Source organism: Myotis daubentonii, chromosome 9 (genome assembly GCF_963259705.1).
Source record: "Myotis daubentonii chromosome 9, mMyoDau2.1, whole genome shotgun sequence".
NCBI classification, from domain to species: Eukaryota; Metazoa; Chordata; class Mammalia; order Chiroptera; family Vespertilionidae; genus Myotis; species Myotis daubentonii.
Window position 1 is genome coordinate 86,297,559 of NC_081848.1, and position 14,415 is coordinate 86,311,973.

The following is a 14,415-nucleotide window of genomic DNA, read 5'->3' on the forward strand; positions in this document are numbered from 1 at the left end:
ACTCGCCGCTGTGACACCACATGTGTCACCCCTGCGGCTGGGGGTCCGGGGTTTTGCTGGCTTCGCTGGGCGTGGCTGTGTGTGGGCAGAGGAGCAGAGGGGGTGGCCACCAGCCTTGTCCCCATGGCCCCGGGTCCCGCACGGCGTGTCCCAGCCTCCGCCCCGGAAGGTCTGCCCCGCGCCCGAACCCTTCCTTCCCTCCTCGCCACGCCGGGCCGAGCCGTGTCCCCCTCCCGGCTCGGTCGCAGTCGGGCAGCCTGAGTGATCACAGGCCTTCCATCCTCCCGAGCCTCAGGGAGCACGGGGTCTCCAGGGCCATTCCCAGCGCCTCTGTGAGGTCTACAGTGAGCCCAACTGTCAGCTCTGCACCTGCCTGGCATCAGCGAGGGAGATGCCCTGTGTGCCCTGCCTCACCCTGCCATCACTCGCATCGCCGTCCTGTGCCTCAGGTCACCCGCCCCTCGCTGAAGGGGCGGTGGATCGCCACGATGGCTCCTTCCCCAGCGAGCACCTCTCTCCAGCCCCGGAGGCCGCAGCCCCACCCCTGGGACGGACAGCCCGCGGTGCACACCCGTCCAGCAGCAAGGGGAGCGTACACGGGCCGGCGCTCGGTGGTTGTGATGGAAACACCCGTGGTGTTTTCGCGGGCTGGGCAATCGCCCAAACCAGCCCGAGGCATGGGTGTCAGGACGTCACCCCAGAGGGCAGCTGTCAAGGGCGGAGCCACCACACAGGTGCGAGGCCGCTGCAGGACCAGGGCCTCCCTGTGCAGGAGGGTTCCTGCGCTGTCGCTCCATGAGCTCCCCAACCTGCTCCTGCCGGGATGCGGTTGCCATGGAGACAGACAGGGGTGAGATGCCCATCCAGACTTGTAGGCGGAGCAGCCAGCAGCCCAGGGCCCAGAGGCAGCGGGGAGACAGGGCTCTGTGTGGACAGTCGGCCAGGCCCGGACACGCAGTGTCCACGAGAGGCATCCGGGAAGCGGGGCACTCATCCGGGACCCCTAAACCCCGGATTGGGCTATCCCTCAGCCCCAAGGCCACGGCCACACTCCGTGGCACTCAGTGCCATGGCGTGGAACTCGCAGCTTCCACTAAATGGAGAACAATGTGCCACCAAGTCCTGGGCTGAGCCCCAAACCCCCAAACTCTGGGCCTCTGGGTGACCCAGCATCTGCCTCCACGGCCAGGACTCAGAGCCTCGGGCGCTAAGCGGCCATTAGCATCTCCATGCTCAGGTGTTTGAGATGCTAAAGACCTGGGCGTGCGGACTCCTCCCCCTGCTGCCTCTGAGGGTCCTGCTGAGGGCCGCGCAGCCGCCTAGGTGGGCGCATCCGAGTCCCGGGTCTTGGGGTGTTGTTGAAGGTTGGGGTTCCTGAGGGGCCAGGGTGCTGAGAGGGTGCAACCCCTCGCCCCGCGCTCTGGGGTCTGTGCGTGGAGTGGCACCTCCTGACTGGCGAGCAGGGTCTGCCCTGGAGCCCACGCGCTGCTGGGAGTGGAATCCCCAGGGCACCCGAGAAGCGTGGCTCCGTGGCCCCAAGGCCAGGGAGATGGGTGACACTTGGAATCCCGGGCCCATGTCCTGGGGTGATGAGGGCAGGACAGGAGAGGGTGTGCCAGGGAGCCCGAGCTCAGCAGGTAGCGGACCGCACTCGCCCCGCGGCAGCACCGGGTCCTGGGTGGCATGGCTGAGCGCAAGGGCATTTCGGGTTCGTCCACCTGGGTCTTGGACGATGCCCACGGGCCCTCTGCACGCCCACACGGCGCCCAGCCAGCGGCGGTTCTGCAGCCGGCGGTGACCGCAAGGTGGCAGTGCCGACTCGGACATCGGCGCCGCGGGCTGCTGAGGGTGCGGCCGCGGAAAGTGCCGGGTTTGCCGCGCTCTGTCCCCGGGTTCTCCCACCCAATGTCCCTTGTCCTCCTGCGTGGTGTCCCGTGTCCGACCACGAACTCTCCCGGGTCCGCCCAGGCCAGATATCCTGGGGTTCACAGGGTTCGGCAGGGAGACGGGGCCCGTCTGAGCCTCCCCAGGCTGAGCACTGAAGGTGGGAGCAGAGGAAATATTCGGGGCCATGAGGAGTCCCCACGTCTGGAGGACGTGGCGCTCGGCCACAAGGGGCGATCCACCCCACGTGGCACTTGTCCTGGGGGTGCCCCGTCCAGCACAGCAGAATCTCAGGTCCTCTATTTGCTTTGGGCACAGATCCCGGTGCTGGTCACAGCCCTGAATGTGCCGGATCAGTTGTGTGTGTGGAGACAGCCGTGGCCGCGAGGTGGCAGCCGCGACTCACACGTGGCGGCAAAGTTGGGGTTCACCGGCTCCGCGACCCAGGTCAGCCCAGGCCGATGAACAGTGTCCACGAGGGACATGCGGGAAGTGGGATACTCCCCTGAGCCCCCTCTGAGCTCCAGATTGGGTCATCCCTGTAGCCCCACGGCCACACCTACGTGGCACTCAGTGCCGTGGCGTGGAACTCGCTTCTTCTATGTTAGGTGACAAAAAGGATGTGCCACCAAGTCCTGGGCTGAGCCCCAAACCCCCAAACTCTGGGCTCTGGATGACCCAGCATCTGCCTCCACGGCCAGGACTCAGAGCCTCGGGCGCTAAGCGGCCATTAGCATCTCCATGCTCAGGTGTTTGAGATGCTAAAGACCTGGGCGTGCGGACTCCTCCCCCTGCTGCCTCTGAGGGTCCTGCTGAGGGCCGCGCAGCCGCCTAGGTGGGCGCATCCGAGTCCCGGGTCTTGGGGTGTTGTTGAAGGTTGGGGTTCCTGAGGGGCCATGTGCTGAGGGGGTGCAACCCCTCGCCCCGCGCTCTGGGGACTGTGCGTGGAGTGGCACCTCCCGACTGGCGGGCAGGGTCTTCCCTGGAGCCCACGCGCTGCTGGGAGTGGAATCCCAAGGGCACCCGGAAGCGTGGCTCCGTGGCCCCAAGACTAGGGAGATGATGACACTGGGAATCGGGGCCCGTGTCCTGGGGTGGCACGGGCAGGACAGGGAGCCCGCGTGGCAGGGAGCCCGCGCTCAGCGGGTAGCCGACCGCACTCGCCCCGCGGCAGCACCGGGTCCTGGGGCGGCATGACTGAGCGCAAGGGCATTTCGGGCTCGTCCACCTGGTCCTGGATGATGCCCACGGGCCCTCTGCACGCCGACACGACGCCCATTCAGCAGCGGTTCTGCAGCCGGCGGTGACCGCGAGGTGGCAGTGCCGACTCGGACATCGGCGCCGCGGGCTGCCGAGGGTGCGGCCGCGGAAAGTGCCGGGTTTGCCGCGCTCTGTCCCCGGGTTCTCCCACCCTTTGTCCCTCGTCCTCCTGCGTGGTGTCCCGTGTCCGACCACGAACTCTCCCGGGTCCGCCCAGGCCAGATATCCTGGGGTTCACAGGGTTCGGCAGGGAGACGGGGCCCGTCTGAGCCTCCCCAGGCTGCGCCCTGAAGGTGGGAGCAGAGGAAATACTCAGGGCCATGAGGAGTCCCCACGCCTGGAGGACGTGGCGCTCGGCCACAAGGGGCGACCGACCCCACGTGGCACTTGGTCCTGGGGGTGCCGCGTCCAGCACAGAAGTATCTCAGGTCCTCTATTTGCTTTGGGCACAGATCCCGGTGCTGGTCACAGCCCTGAATGTGCCGGATCAGTTGTGTGTGTGGAGACAGCCGTGGCCGCGAGGTGGCAGCCGCGACTCACACGTGGCGACAAAAGTTGGGGTCACGGGTCCTGCGACCCAGGTCGGCCCAGGCCTGAGACAGTGTCCACGAGGGACATGTGGGAAGCGGGGCACTCCCTCGAGACCTCACTGAGCCCCGGATCCCAATCTCCACAGCCCCATGGCCACGGCCACGCCTCTGTGGTACTCAGTGCCGTGGCGTGGAACTCGCATCTTCTGTGTTAGGTGACAAAGGAGGATGTGCCACCAAGTCCTGGGCTGAGACCCGACCCCCAAACTCTGGGCTCTGGATGACCCAGCATCTGCCTCCACGGCCAGGACTCAGAGCCTCGGGCGCTAAGCGGCATTAGCATCTCCATGCTCAGGTGTTTGAGATGCTAAAGACCTGGGCGTGCGGACTCCTCCCCCTGCTGCCTCTGAGGGTCCTGCTGAGGGCCGCGCAGCCGCCTAGGTGGGCGCATCCGAGTCCCGGGTCTTGGGGTGTTGTTGAAGGTTGGGGTTCCTGAGGGGCCATGTGCTGAGGGGGTGCAACCCCTCGCCCCGCGCTCTGGGGACTGTGCGTGGAGTGGTACCTCCCGACTGGCGGGCTGGGTCTGCCCTGGAGCCCACGCGCTGCTGGGAGTGGAATCCCCAGGGCACCTGAGAAGCGTGGCTCCGTGACCCCAAGGCCAGGGAGATGGTGACACTGGGAATCGTGGGGCCGTGTCCTGGGGTGGCACGGGAAGGACAGGAACCCGTGTGCCAGGGAGCCCGAGCTCAGCAGGTGGCCGACCGCACTCGCCCCGCGGCAGCACCGGGTCCTGGGCTGCATGGCTGAGCGCAAGGGCATTTCAGGCTCGTCCACCGGGTCCTGGACGATGCCCACGGGCCCTCTGCACGCCCACACGGCGCCCAGCCAGCGGCGGTTCTGCAGCCGGCGGTGACCGCAAGGTGGCAGTGCCGACTCGGACATCGGCGCCGCGGGCTGCTGAGGGTGCGGCCGCGGAAAGTGCCGGGTTTGCCGCGCCGTGTCCCCGGGTTCTCCCACCCTTTGTCCCTCGTCCTCCTGCGTGGTGTCCCGTGTCCGACCATGAACTCTCCCGGGTCCGCCCAGGCCAGATATCCTGGGGTTCACAGGGTTTGTCAGGGAGACGGGGGCCCGTCTGAGCCTCCCCAGGCTGCTCACTGAAGGTGGGAGCAGAGGAAATACTCGGGGCCATGAGGGGTCGCCACGCCTGAAAGACGTGGCGCTCGGCCACAAGGGGCGACCCACCCACGTGGCACTTGGTCCTGGGGGTGCCCCGTCCAGCACAGCAGAATCTCAGGTCCTCTACTTGCTTTGGGCATGGACCCCGGTGCTGGTCACAGCCCTGAATGTGCCGGATCAGTTGTGTGTGTGGAGACAGCCGTGGCCGCGAGGTGGCAGCCGCGACTCACACGTGGCGACAAAAGTTGGGGTTCACAGGTTCTGTGACCCGGGTCAGCCCAGGCCGGTGAACAGTGTCCACGAAGGACATGCGGGAAACGGGGCACGCCCCCGAGCCCCCAATGAGCCCCGATCCCCAGCCCCACAGCCCCACGGCCCCAGACACCCCCGTGGCACTCAGTGCCGTGGCGTGGAACTTGCATCTTCCACTCGATGAAGGAAAACGTGCCACCAAGTCCTGGGCTGAGACCCGACCCCCAAACTCTGGGCTCTGGGTGACCCAGCATCTGCCTCCACGGCCAGGACTCAGAGCCTCGGGCGCTAAGCGGCCATTAGCATCTCCATGCTCAGGTGTTTGAGATGCTAAAGACCTGGGCGTGCGGACTCCTCCCCCTGCTGCCTCTGAGGGTCCTGCTGAGGGCCGCGCAGCCGCCTAGGTGGGCACATGGGAGTCCGGGGTCTTGGGGTGTTGTTGAAGGTTGGGGTTCCTGAGGGGCCAGGGTGCTAAGGGGGTGCAATCCCTCGTCCCGCGCTCTGGGGTCTGTGCGTGGAGTGATACCTCCCGACTGGTGGGCTGGGTCTGCCCTGGAGCCCACGTGCTGCTGGGAGTGGAATCCCCAGGGCACCCGAGAAACGTGGCTCCGTGGCCCCAAGGATAGGGAGATGGTGATACTGGTAATTGGGGACCCATGTCCTGGGGTGACGAGTGCGGCATGGCTGAGCGCAAGGGCATTTTGGGCTCGTCCACCTGGTCCTGGACGATGCCCACGGGCCCTCTGCACGCCCACACCGCGCCCAGCCAGCGGCGGGTATACAGCCGGCGGTGACCGCGAGGTGGCAGTGCCGACTCAGACATCGGCGCCGCGGGCTGCCGAGGGTGCGGCCGCGGAAAGTGCCGGGTTTGCCGCGCTCTGTCCCCGGGTTCTCCCACCCTTTGTCCCTCGTCCTCCTGCGTGGTGTCCCGTGTCCGACCACGAACTCTCCCGGGTCTGCCCAGGCCAGATATCCTGGGGTTCACAGGGGTCGTCAGGGAGACAGGGGCCCGTCTGAGCCTCCCCAGGCTGCGCACTGAAGGTGGGAGCAGAGGAAATACTCGGGGCCATGAGGGGTCCCGATGCCTGGAGGACGTGGCGCTCGGCCACAAGGGGCGACCGACCCCACGTGGCACTTGGTCCTGGGGGTGCCCCGTCCAGCACAGCAGAATCTCAGGTCCTCTACTTGCTTTGGGCACGGACCCCGGTGCTGGTCACAGCCCTGAATGTGCCGGATCAGTTGTGTGTGTGGAGACAGCCGTGGCCGCGAGGTGGCAGCCGCGACTCACACGTGGCAGCAAAAGTTGGGGTTCACCGGCTCCGTGACCCAGGTCAGCCCAGGCCGATGCAGTGTCCACGAGGGACATGCGGGAAACGGGGCACTCCCCCGAGCCCCCAATGAGCCCCGATCCCCAGCCCCGCAGCCCCACGGCCCCAGACACTCCCGTGGCACTCAGTGCCGTGGCGTGGAACTTGCATCTTCCACTCAATGAAGGAAAACGTGCCACCAAGTCCTGGGCTGAGACCCGACCCCCAAACTCTGGGCTCTGGATGACCCAGCATCTGCCTCCACGGCCAGGACTCAGAGCCTCGGGCGCTAAGCGGCCATTAGCATCTCCATGCTCAGGTGTTTGAGATGCTAAAGACCTGGGCGTGCGGACTCCTCCCCCTGCTGCCTCTGAGGGTCCTGCTGAGGGCCGCGCAGCCGCCTAGGTGGGCGCATCCGAGTCCCGGGTCTTGGGGTGTTGTTGAAGGTTGGGGTTCCTGAGGGGCCATGTGCTGAGGGGGTGCTTCCTTCGCCCCGCGCCCTGGGGACTGTGCGTGGAGTGGCACCTCCCGACTGGTGGGCAGGGTCTGCCCTGGAGCCAACGCGCTGCTGGGAGTGGAATCCCCAGGGCACCCGAGAAGCGTGGCTCCGTGGCCCCAAGGACAGGGAGATGGTGACATTGGGAATCGTGGGGCCGTGTCCTGGGGTGGCACGGGCAGGGCAGGGAGCCCGCGTGGCAGGGAGCCCGCGTTCAGCAGGTAGCCGACCCCACTCGCCCCGCGGCAGCACCGGGTCCTGGGGCGGCATGGCTGAGCGCAAGGGCATTTCAGGCTCGTCCACCTGGTCCTGGACGATGCCCACGGGCCTTCTGCACGCCCACACGGCGCCCATTCAGCGGCGGTTCTGCAGCCGGCGGTGACCGCGAGGTGGCAGTGCCGACTCAGACATCGGCGCCGCGGGCTGCCGAGGGTGCGGCCGCGGAAAGTGCCGGGTTTGCCGCGCTCTGTCCCCGGGTGCGCACCCAATGTCCCGTGGCCTCCGCCTGGGTGGTCCCCGCTGCATCCCCCACGTAGTGTCCCCGCTGTGCCCACAGTTGACCAGGGTTCGCCTGTGTAGCCTCCCGGGTCTCCCCGTCTCGTGTATCGTGCAATGTCCCCGGTCCCCTCACACTTGATGCTGTGGTGGCCGATGAGAGTCATCAGGGAGACGGGGTGCCTGTCTAAGCCACCCCCGGACACCCCATCTGATCAGGGTCGGCTGAGGTGACGTTGGGTGAAAGGCAATACTTAGGCGATCGTCACTCCCCGAGCGATCCCGGCCCGGATGCCGTGAACCTCGGTCTCCGAGGGAGACCCTTTCCACAGACCGCTCGCGGCGCGGGGTCCTGGGGGTACCCTGCTGAGCACAGGATTTGGGGGTCCTCCCCCTGGGTGTGGGCGCCCACCCCCGAGCGGATCGCCACTCTGCTTGGTGCAGATCCGTGGCAGATGTGGGGGCAGCCGTGGCCGCGAGGTGGCAGCACCGGCCGAGGCTCTGGGTTGGGGTCCTCTTATGGGCAACTGTGGGGATCGGCCCCGTCCTCATGTCGAGGTCCACCCAGGGCTAAGTCTGGGGTTTTCTACAGTCAATGTGGGGTTCACCCATGACAAAGGCTGGGGTCAGGTTTGGCGGGCGGCACCCCCACTTCATGGTGAGGTCCTCAGAGGTTCCTCGAGTCCTGCTGAGTTTCGGGTCTCCGGCCCGGCGGGACCCTCTCCGTGGTGCCCATGCCTAGACGTGGCGGGCACACCGTGTGGACACAGGACTCCAATCCCCTCCACGCGCCACGGGCGCTCCATGCTCGGGACAGCCGGGTGGCCGGGCGGCGGGACTCAGAGCTCGGGTCTTTGTTCTGTGCCTCAACCGGCGGAGCCGCGGGCGGGAGGGTGTGGGGCGGTGGGGACGGAGCCGTGAGCTGCGGGGGCCGTCCCGGTGTGCACCTGGGAGCCCTGGGGCCCCGCGGGCGTGCGCGTCCACAGGACGGAGTGTGGGGGGACCCGTGTGCCCCGCAACGGGAGGCTGCCCCGCGGAAGCGCCACCGTAGCCGAAACCACGGTCAGGGAGCTGGCGCGTGAGCGGGCGACGGGCTGTCCGCCTGGCCCCACGGAGCCCTGGTGCCCACCCGAGCCCTGGCCCCCACCCACACTCCCCACCGCCTGCTCCCCGTGGATCCCAGGGCCTGGGGGCGAGCGTGTGGTCTTAACACGGAGGCGGCCGAGCGGCTCCGAGTGCCACCCACGTCCGCGGTTCCGCCGGGAACCCTGTGCACGAGTGTGGTGCCCACCAGGGCTGGGCGGTGGTAGCTGGCCACGCGGTCAGCCCCGCGGGACCCCTGTCTCAACCGGAGGGGGCTGTTTGGGGACAATGCCAAGCTGTGTCGGGGCTGCCAGGGGAGGGTGCGGGGAGCTGTCTTTGGAGAATTTCGATGGGGTGAGGTACGTGCGCTGGACCGTCCCAGTTGGAGGTGGGCCTGGCGGTGGCCCCAAGAACGGTCTCCGCTTTGATTGGCTGGCAGCGCTGGGGCGGGAATTCTGGGCGGGGCCAGCCCTGTTAGAAAAAGCCCGGGCTAGGGTGCGGGACAGGGCGCGGGTGGGGGTGGGGGTAGGATGGGGGAGCCCAGGGGAAACGGGGGAAACGGGGGAAGCGGGGGAGCCGAGGGGTAACCAGGGAAGCGGGGGAGCCGGGGAAACCAGGGGAAGATGGGGAACTGGGGTGGGAAGATTGCGTGGGCCAAGGATCACCTTGGAACTCTGGAGCCTGGCAGGAGCGGCCACGGATCGGAGGGGCTGGCGGGCCCGGACGCGCCGCAGGAGAGCGGCGTGGGGTGTGAAGGGCTCAGCTAGGGGTGCAGAGGAAAGAAGGGGGAGCCAGGCATTCATCCCGGTCACTTTTGGTTTCAGGACGTGGCGGCTGGTGGACACGGGGGAGCTGGAGAGGGGTCCGCCGGGCCTGGGCCGAGGAGTAGCTGGCAGCCACGGCAGCTGAGGACAGCGGTCTGCCGGGCAGGTGAGTCCCCTTCCCCTCACGGCCTCGCCGCCCCGGCCTTCCGCAACCAGGAGGCTCCCGGGAGCGAGGACCCGTGAGGAGAAGCGGCCGCCAGCCCGGCAGAGCGGCAGGAGGAAGGCAGACGGTAGCACAGGTGACATCGTCTCGGGGGGAGCCGAGACCGCGCAGGCTGGGGGGCCGCGGCCCGCCCAGGTGCAGAGCGTGTTTCCAGGGGGCAGAGCGAGAGGAGGGGCTGCCGGCGAGGGAGAGGACAGAGGGCCCGCAGGAGCCCACCACCTGCACGGACATTCCAGGCCCGGTCACTTCGGACAGGATGAGCAGGGGGCTCACGCAGCAGGGTCCCCAGCCGCTACCACACCCACTGTAACTCACTCAGGAGCAGGCACAGGAGCGGCTCCGGCCGGCGGGCGTCACGGCCAGGCCGGAGCCTCGAGGGCAGGAGAACGAGAAGAGGGCGCAGTGCAGAGGGGCGTCATCAGAGGGAATGGCAGCACAGGTGTGAGCTCCAGAGATTTCGGCAGCAAGGAGGCTGCGGGGCCCCGCCGTGGGCGCCGTTTCCACGTGGCACTGCGACCCGGGGGTGGCACGGGGAGGCCACGGCGATTTTGCGACACCGTGCATCTCCGTGCGGCCCCTGGGACGGCGTGATAGACAGTTCAGCATCCGGGGGAGCCAAGGACACAGGCAGGACCAGACTAGGAGAGGCGGGCGGGGCGGCGTGTGTGCGAGGGGGGGAGGGAGAGCAGGGCGCGAGCAGGGGCGCGGCACAGCGGCCTGGCAGCGAGCGAGGCGGGCGCTGGCTCCGGAGCCCGTGGCCAAGGCGGGCTTGCGGGCGGTGACGGAGCAGGGATCGGTGCCTCCGCGTTCGGATCGGAGACCAGGTGAGCGTCCGGTCCGCCCGCCCTTCCGCCTGACCCCCGCCCGCCGCGGCCCCTGCCCGGCCACTAACCAGCGCCCTCTGCCTCTCCCAGCCAGGTCTCAGCGGGGTGACAACGTGCCTGCCAGCCACGGAGGCCGGGCACCAGGAGGTGTGCTGAGAGCGACATGACATGGTCCGGTGTGACGGCGAGAAGGGAACGGAGCCCCGGCCTTCCTGGTCAGTGCAGGTGCAGGGCGTGGCTCCCAGACCCTCAGCGGTGTCACCTCACGCCTGACCTGTCCTTTCTCTTGTAGAACATCTCTGGCTGGCGCCCTGGGAGCGCAGCGCCCAGCTGGTCTCTGTCCTTTGCTTTCCGGAGGAGCCCACACAACTCTGGCCTCGGGACCTCAGAACCCTCAAGATGACAAGGTGAGCGCCCCTGCTCCCCACGCCCCGCACGCAGGTGGTGCGGGGCCAGGGCTGGCACTCACTCCGTCCCCCTCCCCTGCAGAAATGGTGCTACCCAGCTCATGCCTGGGCCTCGGACCCCGGACTTCTTCAAGTCCTTCTAGCTCTGACTCAAGAATATGCTGCACTTGGAACCACTACCCACCCGTCTCAGGAACCGGCTGCGAAGGTGAGCGTGGGTGCCCGGTCCGGAGGCATTGCCCTCCCAGCCTGGCCCCACCCTCAGCCCTGTCCCTCTGTCGACAGGTAGAGCAAAGGACTGAGATCGGCGACACCAGCACCACCGGACGCGAGCAGCTCCCGTGGCAGCACCTGCCCCCGCGGCGATACCATCTTGGCCGCGCCCCAGCGAGGGCTGGAGACCACCCCAGCCGCCCCGCCCAGCACCACCACCCTCCTCTCCTCCTTCTTTTCAGACTTTCCTGTCTCCTTTCCCTCCTTTCCTTCTTTCTCTGTCCCTGGCTCAGCAGGCTCAGCGTCCGGGACTCCGCGTCCCCCCCATCCCCCTGATTCAATTTGCACTATAAGTCGTTTGCACTGGTTTGGGGTCCCGGACCGCCCCGAGTCTCTGAGCGTGTGCGTGAGCGTGTGCGTGAGCGTGTGCATGAGCCACTGCCGAGTGTGCCGGCCTCCTCGGGCCGGTGCCGCCCCAGCGCCCCCGCCCTCCGTCACTGGGGGTGCTGGGTGCGGCAGAGTGCGTGGGGCCCTGCCCCCCCCCCGCCTAGTCTGGACGCTCCGCCCACCAGGAGCACCTAGCACTGCATTGTGCACCATCCTGCCTGTGTCCCTCCTCACCAGGCTTCACCAGAAGCCTGGCATCATCAATAAATCCGTTCCAGCACTTGGTCTCCGCGTGTCTTCCCTGCGCCGTGGCAGTGGGCGGGGGCACATGAACGGGGGATACGGGCGGGGGCACATGAACCATGAACGGGGGATACGGGCGGGGGCACATGAACCATGAACGGGGGATACGGGCGGGGGCACATGAGGGAACATAAGAGAACAAGAGGAAACGGGAGTGGGGGGGTCACACAGTGATGTGGGCAGCAGCAGGGCCTGTGAAGTGGGTGGGACTTGTGCGAGGCTGTGGGACCAGGGGTCCCTGCAGGGAGGGGTGATGAAGAGAAGGGAGTTCTGTCATGAGAGGGTGGGGGCCCCCCAAGTCTCTTGAAGCTTGATCCTGCCATACAAGTGCCTCCTGGGCGACACCCGAGGCCTCCCCCCCACCCCCCCGCGCCCCCATCCTGAAGGCCTCATCTTAGGGCAGTGGGCCTGATGGGGAGGGGCTGGGGGGCTTTGAACTCAAGGGGACACAGAGATGTCCCTCCCGCTCACACTGCTGTGGGGGAGCTGGGGGCGACAGGGAGGGGGGCACAAAACAGACATGAGGTTCTGCTCAGTGGCCTGAGGCTCCGAGGTGGGGGAGCTACTCAATAGCCAGGTGACAGCCAGCCAAGCAGAAAGGGGGGCAGGGGATAGGAAGGGGGAGGGAGGCAGGCGGGCAGGCAGGGGAGGAGGAGGGAGGCCCGCAGAGGGAGAGGGAGCAGGCAGAGGGGGTGGTGAGTGAAGAGTCGAGGGAGGGGGAGGAGGGGAGGAGGGGGACAGGATGGGGGAGGTGAGGGGAACCAGGAGGTAGGAAGCAGAGGGTCTTGCACTGAGGCCCTGGCTGGGGCCTCCCGGCTGGGCGGGCGGGCGCTCTGCTCCGAGCCCCAGGCCTCCCCGCTGGGGCCCCTGGCGGGGCAGCGCTGGAACATGAGGAAGCAGCTGTTGGAAATGAGCCTGGGGTCCTGGGCCCCTCCCGGTGCTCAGAGCCAGGAAATGCCTTTGCTCCAGATAAAGGCAGAGAGGAAAGCCAGGGAGCCCCTTCCCCCCAGCCCGGCCCGCCAGCCCAGGATGCAGGGGCCTGAGAAACCCACCTCCTCCCTCCCCAGGCCACCCAGGCCCTGGCCCGGGATGGGGGCCACGCCATCCTGCTCCCACGGACAGGCCGGCCTGCCGGCGGTGGTCACCACGGCGCACACGGGCGCAAAGGCCACGCGGGGAGGCCTCGTGCTGAGGCCCTGGGCCCCCCACGGCCTCCCCAGGCCGCCAGCCCCCACACACCCGAGCGGGCTTGGTGGGACCCCAGGACCCCATCCGCTCGATGTCAGGATTTCGGGCTGCACACGGCCTTCATGACAAAGCGGGGCTGCCTGGCGGCGGGGGCGGCGGGGGCCCCTGGAGGGTGGCCCCCGTGGGTCGGGACAGAGCAGGGGAGACATGAACACGGGGATCAGGGCCCTAGGAAGGGGGCCCGCCCTGGGGGTCCTGGAGTCAGCAGGGCGGCTCCTGAGGGAGCCGGGACCCTGTCCTGGTCACAGGAGACGCACGCATGTCACCGTTACCCTCTGGGCTTCCACCCGGGCCCGGGGGCCTCTGGGAAAGATGCGTTGGGGTGAATGTGGGAGGGAGGGAGTGCGAGGCCCCCAGGGTCCCCCCATCTTCCCCCTTTGGGTGCACAGGCCGGGCCTACGCTGGGCGGCCCCACTGGCTTCTGCTCTTAGGGCTGTTCAGGCAGAGGGACCAGGAGGGAGACTGAGAGCCTGCAGGAACCCTGGGGGCGGAGGGGGGGGAGCCACAGGCCAAGGCCTCGCTCTGCAAGCGGGCTGGGAACAGGCCGCCCTCCCCCCCCCTCCGCAGCTCCACGGAGCTGGGGGCTGCAGGCTGGAATGTGTTTACCTTTGGCCCAACCCGATTTCCTGCTTTTGAGCAAAGGGGCTTAGAGAGGCTGTTAGACGGGCCCTGGCCCCCCACCACCGGCACTTTCAAAGCGCCCTGCGCTGAGTGAAGTGTCAGGAGCAAACAGGGGCTTGAATTTCACTCCCCAACCCATGGCGGTGGGGGCCGGGGCCGGGCCGGGGCGGGCGGCAGGCAGGGAGTCTGGGAAGGCCCTGGGAACATGGGTGAGGGGGCAGTGCCCCGCCGCCCTGCTCTCCCCCCTGGGCCCCCAGCACAAAGCCCAGGTGCACACTGGGCCCCCCAGGGCTGAGCTCCCAGGCCGCCGCGTTTCCAAACATAGGACCTGTGTCTGTGTGTTCACATGTGCCTCCATGTGCGCGCCCACATGTGTGTCTGTACATGTCATGTGTGGCCCTGTGTAGTCACGCGTGTGTCCTGTGTTTCACTGTGTGTCCGTGTGTGTCTGTGTGTCCCCGTGGCCTGTGCACAGCCCTAACGCCCTGGTGCCCTGGGGGGGGTATGCACAGCCATGTGTGGGGTCCCTGTTCGGGTCTCTAACCCGCTGTCCCGCCACGTGGAAGGAAGGCACGGGCGGGGGTCCTGTCTGCTTGGGGAGTGGGTGCTCGGTGGGGCCGGCTGGCTTTTGTGTGGCCCAGCCCCGCGGGGGCCCAGTGTCCCCGGGAGGGTGGGCCTGGTGCTTGTGTGGGTTCACATCTGGGCCTGGATTGAATGGCCCCGGGGCCCACTTCCAGCAGGGGAAGGGGGCGCTGGGGCGGGTGGATTGGGACCCCGTTGCACCCCTGAGCGGGGACAGCGAACGCCTAACAACGCGAAGGAAATGAAACGCTGTCCACAGGCCTGACCGAGGCCTGGTCTGGCTGCAGTCGCAGAGCCACAGCGCCCGGGCCGGCCCGCCCTGCTCCCCTCCCCCAGAGCTGCAGGGCGTCTGGGCCCCCA

General features: G+C 67.9%; 1 long non-coding RNA gene across 1 annotated transcript; it reads left to right on the forward strand.

Moving 5' to 3' along the window:
• Positions 1 to 9,104: 9,104 nt before the first annotated feature.
• Positions 9,105 to 11,581, forward strand: LOC132241617 (uncharacterized). Its single transcript, XR_009454522.1, has 5 exons — positions 9,105 to 10,294; positions 10,385 to 10,509; positions 10,587 to 10,701; positions 10,784 to 10,909; positions 10,987 to 11,581. It is a non-coding gene; the product is annotated as an uncharacterized LOC132241617 (long non-coding RNA).
• Positions 11,582 to 14,415: the final 2,834 nt, after the last annotated feature.